This window comes from Myodes glareolus, chromosome 7, assembly GCF_982192425.1.
Source record: "Myodes glareolus chromosome 7, mMyoGla1.1, whole genome shotgun sequence".
NCBI classification, from domain to species: Eukaryota; Metazoa; Chordata; class Mammalia; order Rodentia; family Cricetidae; genus Myodes; species Myodes glareolus.
Window position 1 is genome coordinate 46,228,525 of NC_142032.1, and position 17,024 is coordinate 46,245,548.

General features: G+C 44.7%; 1 long non-coding RNA gene across 2 annotated transcripts in view; it reads left to right on the forward strand.

Moving 5' to 3' along the window:
• Positions 1 to 17,024, forward strand: part of LOC125397467 (uncharacterized) — an 82,567-nt gene that overhangs the window by 13,580 nt on the left and 51,963 nt on the right. The window lies entirely within an intron of this gene.

Consider the following 17,024-nt stretch of genomic DNA (forward strand, 5'->3'; position numbering starts at 1 on the left):
CAAGTATGCAGCTTGTGACTTGCACCTAGTGTCTCCCTGGCAATCAGCGCAGTGAAGAAGAACGCAGCTCAGAGCTCAGTGCTGCCGTGCCAAGGTGATGGTTGAGGCTCACCCAAAGTGTGCAGTGCGTTCAGAGTAGCTCTCGGTAGGAAGCGGCATTTTATTGGTGTTGCCTATTGAAGGACTCGTTCCACATTTGTTATCTGGGAGTCAGACAGCTGTGGATTCCCATCCTAAGCCAGGAGACCCTAAGTTCAAGTCCCTGTCATGAGCCTGCCACTTCTGTTGTCTCAGACTTGTAAACTGAGGTTCCATCTTCTACACATGCTTAGAGAAACATTGTGTGTGTGTGTGTGTGTGTGTGTGTGTGTGTGTGTGTGTGTGCGTGTGTGTGTATGTGTGTGTGTGTGTGTGTGTGTGTTGCTACTGCCTGGTGCAGTGTGGTCCTCGCGGGGTGGTGCCGTGTCAGTTGAAAAGCAGCTAGTAGGCAGCAGGCCAAAGGTCTGCATCTGGACTGACTAATGACCTGGTGCTTTGGAGTGTAGCACCTCAAATACCCCTCTGAAAAAGCCCAAAGGTATTTAAGGTCATAGAAACTCTACCTGGAGACAGCACTTCCTTGGGAAGTATCCCTTGCCGTTATACATATACCTGTCCGCTCCTAGCGCATCCATTACCTGATGCTTTCTGGACTTCTGGAGGTTGGAAGCTAGGACCCAGGTGGGTGGGGCCCTCCTGCAGGGTCTCTGAGGTCAGCAGATGATACCTTCTTTAGGAATTTGCGTATGGTCTGTCCACTGTGGCCCTGAATTTTTGGCATCACTTTCTCCAAGGACACCAATCAGGTTGGTCGAGGCCTCTTTTTACCTCAACCAAAAATTTTTCAAAAGCCCCATTTTCATTCAGTTCCGTTCTGAGGCCCCAGGGGTTATGGCTTCCACACAGATTATTTTAGGGGATGACGTTCAGTCCATATACCTGGCAAGGACCTGCTAAGAACAAGTTCTAAGGGTTTATCTGTGATAGAAACAGAAGGAAAGCCACATCCTCCAGCCTCAGTCCACACCTTACCCTGTCTTCATTGTGTTTTGCAGCACACACCAGGTTTGACCCTCTCACTGTCTTTTGTTGGCCAGTTGGGGATTTGTTAGAACCATATGTGGTGTGATCATATCCTAGTGTTTGGTTTTTGTTTTTTGTTGGATAGCTCTGATATCAAAAATTTGTCTTGTTTGAGAACACTTAAATCTTTGTCTGTGTGTGTGTGTGTGTGTGTTTTGAGACAGGGTTTCTCTATGTAACCCTGGCTGTACTGGAACTCATTCTGTAGATCAGGCTGGCCTTGAATTCATGTAGATCCATCTGCCTTTGCCTTCCAAGTGCTGGAATTAAAGGTGTGTGCCACCATGCCCGGCCCGGCATATATATATTCAGGTTCCAGTGTTGGCTTATACTGACTTATACTAATTATAGCTATTGTGTCTACCATTCTTAACATGGTAAACTGGAGAAGCAGGTAGGGGCAAGATCAACAACTAGAAGCAGGAGCCTCATTCATGACTAGGACACATCCCTAGGCAGGGATTGCTCAAGTACCATCCTCTAGATGTCAGGAATACCCAGCCCCTACAGTGTGTCAGTAAAGGCACAAACCCCGAGTTTCCTAGCACGACCATGGAACTTTTGCTCCCCCACCCCGGGTCATGTTTGAAGATTCTTGCAGGAAGTAATGCTAAATTCAATAAAGTCCTCGACAAATGTGCTCAGGGAGCTTGGAACCCTTCTTCCTCTCAACCACTCTCTGGGTCTTACAGGCAGTGGTGAGCGTGAGTCTTGAAAGCACTGAACACGCAGATTGTGTGAGTGCAACCCATGGGGCTGGAGAGTTTCACACTGGTGCTTAGTATAGCAGCTGTGGGGAAAAAAAAATAAAAACTGCAGATTGTTGAGGGCATTTATTTATTTATTTATTTTGTTAAGCAGCCTGCAGACCCTCGTCCATAGGCACAGTGAGCACGTTGGCTGGGAGAGATGTAAAAATCAACATCTATGAACAAGGCATTCTCAGTGGGGCAGGCCGATGAGACTGCAGCTTGTATTTTGGACAATAAACTCTATTTATGATAGTCTCCGGTCATTAAGTTGCTCTGCTGTAAGAGAAAACTGAGACTATTAACTTCTCTAGACAGAACCAGAGGGGAGAACGCTCATTTCGTTTGTAAGCAGAAGGGAAGGTTCTGCTCAATAAAGATCAATTAGACATCTCTGTTAAAAGGCTGTTTGGGAGCGGGGCCAATCGGAATTCCAGTACGTTCTACCTTTGTGCTGGCATTCCTTCTGCCTCCTGGTGCCCATACCTCAGTCTGAGGAAGATTTTAAGGATCTCTGGATAGCCTAAGTGCTGGAAGGTGATGTGACCCTCCAATCTGTGACTATACGGCACTTGATGGTGGCGCCTGTATGCAGTTGGCAGGGCCATTGTTAGGGACAGCATGCGACTCACACACCATTCTGGGCACAAATAAATAGCGCTGTCTTCAAGCAGGGCAGAAAGACTGAGCACAGCCACTCCAACAGCGAGCTTGGCAGTGTGAACTATGATTTCCCAGGATGCAGGAAGGTCCTACAAGATGCACTGGATTCCCCGGGGTGTCCTGGGATAGAGACCACAGCCCAAAACCCAGTACACTCTCAGCTGTTCTTGCCACTGGAAGTCTCTTCTAGTTCTAAGCACTGTGCTTTTGTTCCTGGCTTATCCTGTGTCCTTCATGTGCAGTTCCATCCTTTCTTGATCCAGAGTCGGTTGCTTTGCTTTCCAAACTCTTAGGGCAGTCTTCTTAGAGTTCTTGCTCCACGACTGGGTTTCAAATGTTAGTCTCTCATGACGGACACTCTTTATTTATCTTTCCTGAGTGCATCTAGGTAGACTGAGTGACCATGACTCTAATCTGTCTGCATTTAAAACAAGATACTGTTGGATTCTATCCTTCCCAGTAGTGAGCTGGACACCAAAGCCTGAGACTTCTCTGCATCACTTTCTACTTTCATGTCCCGGGTCAGATGTGAATTTATTATCTCTATGGCATTGTGCGTAAAAACTGGGCATGCCATAGATATGGGTATGGTCCCTGCTGTGCATGTGTGGTGCTGGCCAAGGCTGTGGCTCTCAATGGAAGCTGTGTCTTCTAACTAATACACTCACTTACTCACACACACTCACTCACTCGTCACACACACACTCACTGTCTCTCTCTCTCTCTCTCTCTCACACACACACACACACACACACTCACTCACTCACTCACTCACTCATACGCACTCACACAGTCAGTTAGCCATTTACATGCTCAGTCACGCACACAGTCACTCACTGACAGCAGAACCCATTCCTGATGGATGCAGGGAAAGGGCCCCTTACCTTGGCGATGTCCCCCGAGAGTGCTCAGCTTTGAGTCCTTCCAAATTCTGTATCTCACGGTCCCTTCGCTTTAAAACCGGTCATGGATTCTCGCAGTTACTGGAGTTGTTAGGGTCAGAGCTTGAGCCCTGGAAGCTCCGATTAGCAAGACTTGGCCATCTGTCCTCAAACGGACAGTTAAACAAGTCATATCGAAAAGCAGAGCAAGGGGATTATTCGATACGGCCACACTGAGAAGGGGAACAAAGCAGCCCAGTGATTCCCCAGCCCCATCTCCAGGGCCATGGCACGAAGCATAGGCTTGACTAGAAGGAAAGAGGAATGTGTATGTGGAGCAGTCCTGGTCAAGGTGTGGTCCTACCCGTCACTGACTGTCACGGACTCAGTTCCGGTCTCTCCCGGGAGAAGGTCTGATGAACCGTCAGGACTGTGTGGAAACTTCCTGGGAGACAAACCCCTCCTGTGGTTGGCACTAAGCTCCAGCCTTTTCCTTCTCCTAACGTGAGATTCTGGGAGATAGTCCAAGTTGTTGGGGAATCACTGTTTTAAGAGTTTGACCTGCAAATACAGAGGCCCGAGTGTCTATTTGGGATACCTTTATTCCTGCTAGCCCGGTTACTCCCATATCATCTTTCTTATACTGAGATTCTCTCTCATTGGCCTGTCTCTGACCTCCAGACCAGATTTAAAGAGCCCATCTCATCGAATCAGACCTATGTGACTGGATGTTTGGGAAGAGGGTGTGTGACATGGGAGAGGACAGTCTTAGAGCCATCTTGGAATTCTGCTGCCACAGTCAATGTGATGGCTTGAAGCTTCAATTTCAATTTGTGCTGGACCCACCGGTGTCCTCCTCTCCATCGTTCAGTGGTGTAGTCAGGGGATGCTACAAACCTGGATCTGGCTTTGGAGGTGCTGCTCCCTGTGGAGGGGAGGGTAAAATCTAATACTGACTTTGCTTCCTGCTGGGAGGGAGGCTTCATAGTATTTGGGAGAATCTCCTGCAGGTCAGCTGCCTGACAGACAACACCTCAACAGGGTGACAGCAAGCAGCCGTGTCTTTTTCAAATGGCATTCTCGGTGTTCAGGTAGGAAACCCCAGATGACGGCCAGTCACCCCTCTTTATGACTAAAGCATCGGATGGTAGTTTCTCCCACTTGCCCGCAAGATGGCTTGGCTGCGTGTGTGTCATCAGGATGGTGATCTTATGGTCAGCAGCCCAAACTGCTGTCTGTCTCTCCACCCTGCTGTCACTGAGCTAATGCTTTTCTCCTCTTCTCAGGCGATAAAATCGCCTGGAGGGCTGGGGTTATAGATCAGTGGTAAAGTTAGCTTACCTCGCATGCCTGTGACCCTAGGGTCAATCCCTCAAACTGGGAAAAAAAAATCACTTGAGTCATTTGTTAAAATGACAATGTCTGGGGCTAGCAAGATGGCTGAGCAGGTAAAGCCGCCCACAGCCAAGTCTAACACCCTGATTTCTATGCCTTTACTCACAGGGTGGAAGGAGAGGGCGGGTTTTCGTCCTCTGACCTCCACATGTGTGTATTGTGGCACCCTCATGCCTCCGCCCCCTTACAAAGAAAGACAACTTCTGGTCTGGCCTAGGTCTGAATTCAGGGGAGGGTAGTCCGGTTGTGTGGAGAAGCTTTCCCGGCTCTTCTCTTCCACAGAAGCTCTTCTCTCCTGTGTACCTTCCTCCACAGGCCAAAGGGGGAGTCCCTAAGAGAGCCTTGGCTGCCAGGCATGGACCTTGCTCTTAAAGCACCCCCTCTTTGTTTCTTTGACCTTGGTTGATGCTATCTAGACATGGAGCCCTCTTAGGACAGCTGCATGCTCGAGTGGGAACACGCATTGAAGAGGGGCCCTCATACGCTAGGGACTCAGCCGGTAAGTGAGAAGGGCCTGGCAGGGCTTTGCTGCTATCTGTAGTGTGCAGGCGTCTTCCTCAGGAGGAGAGACTTCCTGTAAACAGCTTTCCATTCTGTGTCACATTGAGGACAAAATCCGGCTCTTTTAGACATTCAGAGTTTCCCACAGATCACCAACTTTCGCAAGAGGTCATAGCTGATTATCATACAGCCGAGTTTGCAAGGGAATATTTAGTTTTATGATTGAGAACCCTAGTACTTAGCAGCAAACCTCTATTCCCCCTCCCATTTCTGAGGTTAATGCTTTTAAAAATCATTGCCTGATGAGCTCATGCAAATTCAACCATCTGTATAGCTGTCGAAGGCAAGTTTTCAGACAAATGGCTATGCCTTTGCCACATAAATCCTCATAAGATACAGGACCCCAGTAATACCTACAGTTTCCAGGGAGTTTCATATTTTACTAAAAGGGGAAAAAATCAATCTTGAATCTTTTAGTCCGGTGACCAAAGAATCACTTGATTGATTTTGTTCTGCTACACAGGTGAGCATGCCTCACCGATCTGATATTGCCGGGTTTGAAGGTGAATTCTTCTGAGAAGTATCCATTCAAGTGTTCTATGGACAATGCTGTAATACTAACCCTCTCTACAGTCACTTTACACAACTTAGACAAATATTCTTAGGTAGAGTTTCCTTGGAATGTTTCCTCCAATTTAGATTTTGTTTTTGCCACACACAATTCTCCTTCTCAACAGCAGAGGGAGGCAAAGCTTTATCTAATAATGCCTAAGATCCAGGCTGTAGGAAGGACCTCTAATAACGGAATAAATTCCGACAAGTGTGATCTAGATCTCTGCACACACACATACACACTCGCCCATGCACATATGTACACACGCACAAACACAAAATCACAATTTGAAAACGAGTTTATTATACTTCCAGTTCTCAAATGGACCAGTTGAGAACCAAGAAAAAGAAATGTGTACCGGCTATGGGGAAGAATTTTCATTTTGATGAAATTTGTTGTTGGGGTTTTGGTGGTACCTTAGATATACAGGGTGCATCGTGGCCTGGTTGAATTAACATCCAAATCAGACTTTCAGTTTCCTTTACTGAGCTCCAGACATTGGCCCCACGCCTGCTGGTATGTTTTCTTCTTCAGTAAGAGAAAGGCCAGAGACACTGAAAGCTAGGGGCAACATGGATCCTAGCTGGGACTGACTCCAAGACCTTCTGGGCAAGTGTCTTCCCTAACTGCCCATCCTCATAGCTGGAAGCAGCAGACTAAGGACTAAAACTTGTGGCCTTTGTGGAAGGTTGCAGGGAGTGGAGGATTCAGGGGCATTCATTCTAAGTAGCCAGCAGCCTTGGCTAGACGCTAGCCAAGATTTGAGGTGGGGGCAAAGGAAGAGATCCGGAGCCTATAGATGGAAGATGCAATGCCAATGCTTTTGGAGCAGTCACTGGGCGACTGAACTGGGTGGAGCTTGCCTGACACTGACCATGGACAAGATTTCTGACCTCCCCCATTCTCTACAAAATGGGAGGTAATGCTTATGTTTCCTCAGAGACTGTTATGAGCACCCAGTGAACTATATTTTTGAAATGGCCAGGGTCACATACAAGATCTAAACCATGTGTGTGGCAAATAGTGTCTGCAGGTGAATTGAAATGCAATTCGACGGAGATAGGAAGAACCAAGGCGGGCCAGGACTGGAGCGAAGCAGGCAGGGTGGCTGAGGCACAAGAGCAGGCTGCCCCTGCTTTGCCCTCTTTCTCTCCCATGGTCCAAGCCTGGAGGCATTTGTTGCAAACACCGTTTCTTTTACAAACTGGAGTTTTGGTTTTCCCCAGTTCTGGTCTGCCTGTCCATGTTTATCTATGATTTCTTGTTTCATTTAGTAAGGCAGTTTGGACATTAACCCTCTCTCTTAGGATCTCCCAGCACAGGGCTGGTGTGTAGCTAAGGAGCAGAGTGCTTGTCTGGCGTGCACAGTACGGGGTGGGAGCCGGGGTGGAGGAGGGCACAGCATACATGCACACCTACCTCTGGTTAGTTCTGTAAAAAGACTGAGTGGTGGTGAGAAAGCTGTCTTCATTAGGGATGGGAGAGGGAGGCTATCACCACCCCAGGGGGCTTCACTTTGAATATATGCGTACCCATGTGGCTAACTCACGCCTTCTACTTCTAAGAAGAGAGCACAATATAGCCGATGTATGTTAACTGGCAAATTCGAGTTATCAGTGTGCCCCAGGGATCTCCAGTAACAAAATCTGGATGCTAACCTCACTGCTTTTAATGTCTGCCTATCGTCTGTAATGAATGGCGCGATGGGCTATTTCTTCACTAGTCTTTCCCCCATTCGCTCTTGCAAAGTGTCTACAGGTCTCGTCTTTCTACAGTTTGCATTCTTTCCTCACATACTTAAAAGCTTAATTGCTGGTCAAAGAGAATCGTGCGTGAGAGGGAATTCTGGGTACCGGGTAGGAGGAAATACAGCTCTGCTCTTCTTGAACGACCAATGTATGAATACTACTCTGTCCACTTAAAGTTTAAGAGCTGTTAAGTAAAAACTGGAAAAGCTATTTAGAAAACAAACTTCAGTAGAACCATAATGGCACAAGCATTTCTGTTTGGGGGAATAATGAGGTGTCTGCCCCTCACTGTGCCGTGTAACCCACAGGCATTTTTGTTCTGCTCCTGAGCGACCTCACCGCGGTGATGTCAGGACGATGCGGGTGTAGTGCCACCCAGTGGCTCTCTGGGGAGGATGGATTTGTTTCCAGGAAGGTCTGCAAAATCTCTAGGAATCCTGGAGGGGGCAGTTTACTGGAGGCAGAATCCCTGTGCAGGGGAAATCCGAGCCAGTGACATTTCGGTTATTGTTAAAGTGACTCTGTGTGTCGCCCAGGATGCCTGGGGCGACTCAGGTTACCGTTAACTTTCGAACGAATTTGCATTTTATGTCTTACAGCACCTCCACATATTAGGACAAAATAGTGGCAATGTCCTGGGAGCAAGCCATTCGCTGTTCTCCAGGCAGTGCTTATATGACTTTGGGGGCCTCTGCCGTAACGCCGTGGTCCCTAAGTTGGGAACCACTGAGATGGGATATTGGAAAGCCGAGTGCAAATGAAATCATTAACTCAGTGTCAGGGAGAGCGTGCTCTTTAACGGAATCCTGGGGTGAGTTCTTGCCACACTGAGGACACTTCTGCCATTCCTGCTCATGAGCCAGAATGACTCCTCTATGTAAAAGATGAACTTCTCAGACTGCTTATTACCCCTGTTCCCCAGGAAGTCCCACCCTGTAATGAGCCCTGTGTCCAACAGGCGCTCTCATCCCTATCAGCAAACACTATGCTTATTTCTGCCTCTAAATCTAGGTCTGTTTTCTCATCTCTAGGAAATTCAGCATCTGTTCCTATTTCTGTGCCCTTCCTCGAGCTCCCAGAGTCCTTTCAGCCAACTGGAGGCCCCCAAGGTGACCTTTCCTTCTGGAGACTTTTGGCCTCTGCCTCTTGGGGTCACAAAGCTGTCCAGTTCCTTGTTTTGGGTTTGTTACTGTCTTCGAAGGTAAAACCTAAATTTTCTGACATGGGTCATGCTTAGAACTCGTTAGAAAAAGGTGCCAGACGAGCTGTAGTGTAACAGCATAGTACTGGCTGTGTAATAGGGAAAAAAGAAAGAGAGGGACAGCTTAATTATGTATGCATGGCCAGGGGTGGTGGTAGTAACTTTCATATACTGGGTATTCTAGAAGTAATTTCAAATATTCTCTTATCTATCAGCTCCATCATCCCTAGATATTTGGTTTTCATGTCTATCCACAAACTATGATTTAAAGTGGTCTGAAAAATGTCTGACTTAAATATGTACAATCTTTTCTTGTCTATATTCTTAAATAAGACAGTTCAGGGACTATTTGCATAGCATTTGCATGGGACTGGCTATTGCAAACCATCTAGAAGGTTAAGGTAGGTGGGAGAGTGTTTAGGAGTTCTATGCAGACACTGCAACTTTCTAATAAGGGATGTAAATATCCTTTAGATTTTGCTCTCCCTTGTGGGTCCAGGAATCAATCCTTTGGGTAGCAAAGGATGGCTGTGTATGATATACTAGCTATGTGCCACGCACATTCCTACTTGGCAAAGGGAAGAAAGACTTTAGTTTTTAGGCAGTGACAAATAGGCCTATTCTCTGGAGAAATGGCGATGTTTGCTGGCGATGGCTTTAAAGATGCTGGATTGTGTTTGTTTTCTGTGCTCTTGTCCCCAGAGTTTGCCCTCTCTGTTTCTGCATGTTCCTATGGACCACCATTCAGTGTTTACAGGAGGTAGACAAGGATTTGGAGCGGTGTTTTCCAAATAATGGCTAGCATTCCTGCGAGAAGCTTACTAACCAATATGGAAATCAAGCCAGTTGCTCAGACAACCGAGCTAGTGTGTCTGCAGCAGAGGTAGAGGCCCAGGTCTTGCTGATGGTGTAGTCCTGTGTTTTCAGCTCTGGTACATGTCCTGGGATGTCTGTTAGCTTATTTCTCTTGATGGTGCCCATACTTGCGTTCTGTGTTGGGCTGGCTTTTTCTATGTGAACTTTGTTTCTTTCTCACTGGCCTCTGGGTTAAAAGCAGTTATTTAATGTATACAGGCTACTGGGCAACTGGCAAATAGTAGAAGTTTAGGGGATTTAATATCTTGGGAGGATTTATGCCAATTACTTAACTGCCTGAGTACCGAGTTCTTCATATTAGCTTTATAATAAGATGTGCTGGGTTCCACATTTATCCCAAGAAGACAGGCTTACCCAAATCATCTATATTTCAGCAGGCAGTGCCAAACTTCAGGCCTCAGAAACACATTTTAGATAATTTTTGCCATGCCATATATTTTAAGTATCATTAAAAAGCCATTTTCTTACTTTAAAAATATGTGTGCAATATATTTTATGAAACCTATAACAAGTCTATGAAAAATTGATTATTTTTTCCACAGGAATACGTTCAAATGATTTTCATTCTGCTCACCCAGTGAAAAATCCACCGAGCATTATGTCTTTTATCTTATTTACTCCCTCTCGTGTGTATAATCACCGTGTTCCCAAGGAAGAGAAACGGGCTTCTCTGTTTGGGTAGCCAAATAATTTCCTATTGTCGGCAGAGGAGCTGATGCAGATCTAAGCTAGGAAGCCTGGCTTTCCCTTTCTTTTTTTTTTTTTTTTTTTTTTTTTTTTTAGTAAATTTTATTAAATTATAAAAGTTTCCATTTCCACCCCCCCTCCCAACACCCTCCCACTCCCCCTACTCCCCCTCCTCCTCCCTCTTCGTCCCCCAGGGCGGTCAGGGTTTCCTGCCCTGTGGGAAGTTCCAGTTCCTTCCCCCTCCCTCCAGGTCCAGGAAGGTGAGTGTCCAAACAGACTGGATCCCCAAAATCCATTATATGTAGAGGAAACAGGTCCCAGTGTCATAGTCAATGGCTTTTCAGAAAGACTTCGGGTCAGCCACAGTCAGAGAATCCGGCCAAATTCGGAGAGTCTGGTTAGATCACATCCTCTTTCAGTCCCAGTCCAACTGGCCTTGGTAAACTCTCATCAGATCCGTTCCCTTGTATCAGTGGGTGATGGCATCCCTCGCAGTACTGACTTCGTTTTTCATGTTCTTCCTCCTTCTGCTCCTCATTTGGACCTCGGGGGGCTCAGTCCCGTGCTGCAATGTGGGTTTCCGACTGTATCGCCATCCTTCATCAGATGCAGGATCTATGGTGATAAGCAAAATATACATCAGTATGGACATGGGCCACGGCCGATTCAGGCACCCACTCCTCTGTCCAGAGAGCAATCTGGGGGATCTCTCCTTGGACCTGGGATCCCATATATACTCAAGTCTCCTGTAAACCCTAAAATGGGTCCCTTAGTTGAAATATAATCTTCCCTGATCCCTTGTTCATCCTTCCTCCCTCCCCCCCCATCCCAGGCCACCAAGCTTTCCCCTTTCTTCCCCTACTCCCTTCTCTCTAACCTTCTCCCCTTCCATCGACCCTCCCTCCCCCCCATGCACCCGAGGTTACCTGGGACTCTTGTCTATTTCCTACCTCCTGGTGGATAGCTAAATAATCTTCATCAGGTTCATCTTCTTATTTAGCTTCTCTAGGATCACGAATAATAGGCTCAAAGACCTTTAATTATGGTTAGAATCCACTTATGAGTGAATACATACCGTGTTCCTCTTTTTGGGACTGGCTTACCTCACTCAGTAAAGCGTTTTCTATTTCCATCCATTTGCATGCAAAATTCAAGATGTCATTGTTTTTTACCGCTGAGTAAAACTCTAATGTGTATATGTTCCACACCTTTTTTAACCATTCTTCTATTGAGGGGCACCTAGGCTGTTTCCAGGTTCTGGCTATTACAAATAGTGCTGCTATGAACATAGTAGAACAAATGCTTTTGTAGTATGATCGGGAATCTTTAGGGTATATTCCCAAGAGTGGAATTGCTGGGTCCTGAGGGAGGTTGACTCCCAGTTTCCTGAGAAACCGCCACACTGATTTCCACAGTGGCTGCACGAGTTTGCATTCCCACCAACAATGGATGAGTGTTCCCCTCACCCCACATCCTCTCCAGCATAGGATATCATTGGTGTTTTTGACTTTAGCTATTCTGACAGGTGTAAGATGGTATCTCAAAGTGGTTTTGATTTGCATTTCCCTGATCGCTAAGGAGGTTGAGCATGACCTTAAGTGTCTTCTGGCCATTCGAAGTTCATCTGTTGTGAATTCTCTGTTAAGTTCAGTACCCCATTTTTTAATTGGGTTAATTAGAGTTTTAGTGCCTAGTTTCTTGAGTTCTTTGTATATTTTGGAGATCAGACCTTTGTCTGATGAGGGGTTGGTGAAGATCTTCTCCCAGTCAGAAGGCAGCCTTTTTGTCCTACTGACAGTGTCCTTTGCTTTACAGAAGCTTCCCAGTTTCAGTAGATCCCATTTATTCATTGTTTCTCTTATTGTCTGTGCTGCTGGGGTCCTGCTTAGGAAGAGGCCTCCTGTGCCTAAATCTTGTAGACTACTTCCCACTTTCTCTTCTATCAGGTTCAAAGTGGACGGATTAATGTTGATGTCTTTAATCCATTTGGACTTGATTTTTGTGCATGGTGATAGATATGGATCTACTTTCATTTTTTTACAGGTTGACATCCAGTTATGCCAGCACCATTTGTTAAAGACGCTTTCCTTCTTCCATTGTATACCTTTAGCTCCCTTGTCAAAAATTAGGTGTTCATAGGTTTGAGGGTTAGTATCTGGGTCTTCTATTCGATTCCATAGGTCAACTTCTCTGTTCTTATGCCAATACCAAGCTGTTTTCAATACTGTAGCTCTATAATAGAGTTTGAAGTCAGGGATAGTAATGCCTCCAGAAGTTCTTTTATTGTATAAGATTGTTTTGGCTATCCTGGGTTTTTTGTTTTTCCATATAAACTTGATCATCGTTCTCTCAAGATCTGTGAAGAAGTTTGATGGGATTTTGATGGGGATTGCATTGAATCTGTAGATTGCTTTTGGTAGAATTGCCATTTTTACTATGTTGATTCTCCCAATCCAAGAGCAGGGGAGGTCTTTCCATTTTCTGGTATCCTCCTCAATTTATCTTTTCAAAGGCTTAAAGTTCTTGTCAAATAGGTCTTTCACATCCTTGGTTAGAGTAACCCCAAGATATTTTATGGTGTTTGTGGCTATCGTGAAAGGTGATGTTTCTCTGATTTCCCTCTCTGCTCCTTTATCCTTTGTGTATAGGAGTGCCACTGATTTTTTGAAGTTGATCTTGTATCCTGCCACGTTACTAAAGGTGTTTATCAGCTGTAGGAGTTCTTTGGTAGAGTTTTTGGGGTCGCTTATGTACACTATCATATCGTCAGCAAATAACTAAAGTTTAACTTCATCCTTTCCAATTCGAATCCCCTTGATCCCCTTATGTTGTCTTATTGCTATTGCTAGAACTTCAAGCACTATATTGAAGAGGTATGGAGAGAGTGAACAGCCTTGTCGTGTTCCTGATGTTAGTGGAAAGGCTTTGAGTTTCTCTCCATTCAATTTGATGTTAGCTGTCGGCTTGCTGTATATTGCTTTTATTATATTTAGGTATGATCCTTGTATCCCCAGTCTCTCCAACACCTTTATCATAAATAGGTGTTGAATTTTGTCAAACGCTTTTTCAGCATCCAATGAAATGATCATATGGTTTTTTTCTTTCAGTTTATTTATATGATGGATTACATTGATAGATTTGCGTATGTTGAACCAGCCCTGCATCTCTGGAATGAAGCCGACTTGATCATAATGGATAATTTTTCTAATGTGCTCTTGGATTCGGTTTGCCAGTATTTTATTGAGAATTTTCGCGTCGATGTTCATGAGTGAGATTGGCCTGTAATTCTCTTTCTTGGTTGTGTCTTTGTGTGGTTTTGATATTAGGGTAACTGTAGCTTCATAAAAGGAGTTAGGCAATGACTCTTCTGTTTCTATATTGTGGAATACGTTAAGGAGTATAGGTATTAGCTCTTCCTGGAAGTTCTGGTAGAATTCTGCATTGAAACCATCTGGTCCTGGGCTTTTTTTGGTAGGGAGATTTTTGATAACAGCTTCTAATTCTTCGCGACTAACAGGTCTATTTAGGTTGTTCACCTGTTCTTGGTTCAACTTTGGTATATGGTACTTATCTAAAAAAATGTCCATTTCTTTTACATTTTCCAACTTTGTGGCATATAAACTTTCATAGTAAGATCTAATGATTCTCTGAATTTCCTCTGTGTCTGTGGTTATGTCCCCCTTTTCATTTCTGATCTTATTAATTTGCATGTTCTCTCTCTGCCGTTTGATTAACTTGGCTAGGGGTTTGTCAATCTTGTTGATTTTCTCCAAGAACCAGCTTTTTGATTCATTGATTCTTTGGATTGTTTTCTCTGTTTCTATTTTGTTGATTTCAGCCCTCAGTTTGATTATTTCCAGTCTTCTAGACCTCCTGGGTGAATCAGCTTCTTTTTTTTCTAGATCTTTCAATTGTGCTGTTAATTCTCCAATGTGTGCTTTCTCCGCTTTCTTTAATTGGGCACTTAGTGCTATGAACTTTCCTCTTAGCACTGCTTTCATAGTGTCCCATAGGTTTGAGTATGTTGTGTCTTTGTTTTCATTAAATTCAAGGAAGAGTTTAATTTCTTTCTTTATTTCTTCCTTGACCCAGGGGTGATTTAGTAGTTGACTGTTCAGTTTCCATGAGTTTGTTGGCTTCCTGGGGGGAGCATTGTTGTTGAATTCTAATTTTAGTCCATGGTGATCTGACAAGACACAGGTAGTTACTAATATTTTTTTGTATCTGTGGAAGTTTACTTTGTTACCGAGTATGTGGTCAATTTTCGAGAAGGTTCCATGAGCTGCAGAGAAAAAGGTATATTCTTTCCTATTTGGGTGGAGTGTTCTATAGATGTCTGTTAAGTCCATTTGATTCAATACCTCCAATAGGTCTCTCAATTCTCTGTTTGGTTTCTGTCTGATTGACCTGTCCATTGGTGAGAGAGGAGTGTTGAAGTCTCCTACTATTAGTGTGTGTGGTTTGATGACCGCCTTGAGTTCTAGAAGAGTTTCTTTTACATATGTGGGTGCCTTTATATTAGGAGCATAGATATTCAGGATTGAGACTTCCTCCTGATGAATTGTTCCAGTTATGAGTATGAAATGTCCATCTCCATTTCTTCTGATTGATTTTAGTTTGAAGTCGATTTTGTTAGATATTAGAATGGCCACGCCTGCTTGTTTCTTAGGCCCATTTGCTTGGAAAACCTTTTCCCAACCCTTTACTCTGAGTAGGTGTCTGTCTTTGTGGTTGAGGTGTGTTTCTTGTAAACAGCAGAATGTTGGATCCTGTTTTCGTATCCAATCTCTAAGTCTGTGCCTCTTTATAGGTGAATTGAGTCCATTGATATTAAGTGATATTAATGACCAGTGGTTGTTGACTCCGGTCATTTTTTTTTTTGTTAGGTAGTAGAGTATATGTGTTTTTCTTCTTTAATTTGTGCTTGTGAATGGTCGCTAGATGTTCGAGTTATTGTAGGCCGTGTTGGGAATGTTGGATTCCTTCGGTAGTGATTTTCCTTCTAATATTCTCTGTAAGGCTGGATTAGTAGCTACGTATTGCTTAAATTTGTTTTTATCCTGGAATATTTTGTTTTCTCCGTTGATAGTGAACAGTAGCTTGGCAGGGTATATTAGTCTGGGTTTGCATCCATGGTCTCTTAGTTTCTGCAGTACCTCTATCCAGGATCTTCTGGCTTTCATGGTTTCCATAGAGAAATCCGGTGTAAGCCTGATAGGTTTACCTTTATAAGTTACTTGACCTTTTTCCTTTGCAGCTCTTAAAATTTTTTCTTTAATATTTATGTTTTGTGTTTTGATTATTATATGACGCGGGGATGTTTTTTTCTGATCCAATCTATTCGGTGTTCTGTATGCTTCTTGAACCTTCATAGGAATATCGTTCTTTAGGTTGGGAAAGTTTTCTTCTATAATTTTGTTGAATATATTTTCTGGTCCTTTGATCTGCAGTTCTTCTCCTTCTTCAATCCCTATTATTCTTAGATTTGGTTTTTTTATTGTGTCCCAGATTTCCTGAATGTTTTGTGAAGAGAATTTGTTGGATTTGCCGTTTTCTCTGACCAGAGCATTTATTTTCTCTATGGTATCTTCAGAATCTGAGATTCGTTCTTCTATCTCTTGTATTCTATTGGTTATGCTTGATTCTGTAGTCTCCGCTCGTTTACCTAGGTTTTCCATATCCAGCCGGTTCTCGTTTTGTGTTTTCTTCATTGCCTCCATTTCAGTTTTCAATTCTTGGACTGTTTCCTTTACTTGTTTGATTGTTTTTTCTTGGTTTCTCAGGGTATCACTCACGGATTTACTTATTTCTTCAAACTTTTTGTTATATTTCTCATCCATTTCTATACTCATTTCTTCAAACTTTTTGTTATACTTCTCGACCAGTTCCTTAAGGGAGTTATTCATATCCTGTTTAAGGGACTCTATTGCTTTCATAATGGCACTTTTTTCCACTTCATCTGGGTTAGAGTGTTCAAATCCTTCTGTTGTAGGGTCGTTGGGATCTGATATTTTCATGTTGTTTTTCAGATTGTTGGAGGAGGTCTTGCCTTGGCGTCTGCCCATCTCTTCGATCAAATGCTCTCTATTGGAGCTTCTGGTATCGGGTCAGGTTCCCTTGTTGGGCAGGGAGTTCACTGATAGAATGCCTACCTTTCCCCAGGCAGGGTATTGAAGCACAGGCACTCCCTCTTTCCGGGATGCCCCTACAGAGCAGGCCCAGTGTGCAAGGCAGCTGAACTGGGGAAATTTTATGGCCTCAGTGGGAGGGGAGAAATATAGAAATTTGTACCTGGATGGAAGCTGGGATGGCAGGCGGGAGAGCCTAGCAGTGTGGACACAGCACTGCAGGCTGACCTGGGAGTCTATGGGGTCGGGGAAAGTCCTAGCTCCTCCTCGCCGGGGCCCCTGCCGTGGCCCGAATCAACTCACCACTCGGAAGGCCCTCTGGATGGAGGCAGGAATGGCTGGCGGGCGGGAAGCTAGCAGGGTGGAGCCAGCAGGGCAGGCTGACCTGGGAGTCTATGGGGTCGGGGAAAGTCCTAGCTCCCCCTCGCCGGGGCCGCTGCCGTGGCCCGAATCAACTCAC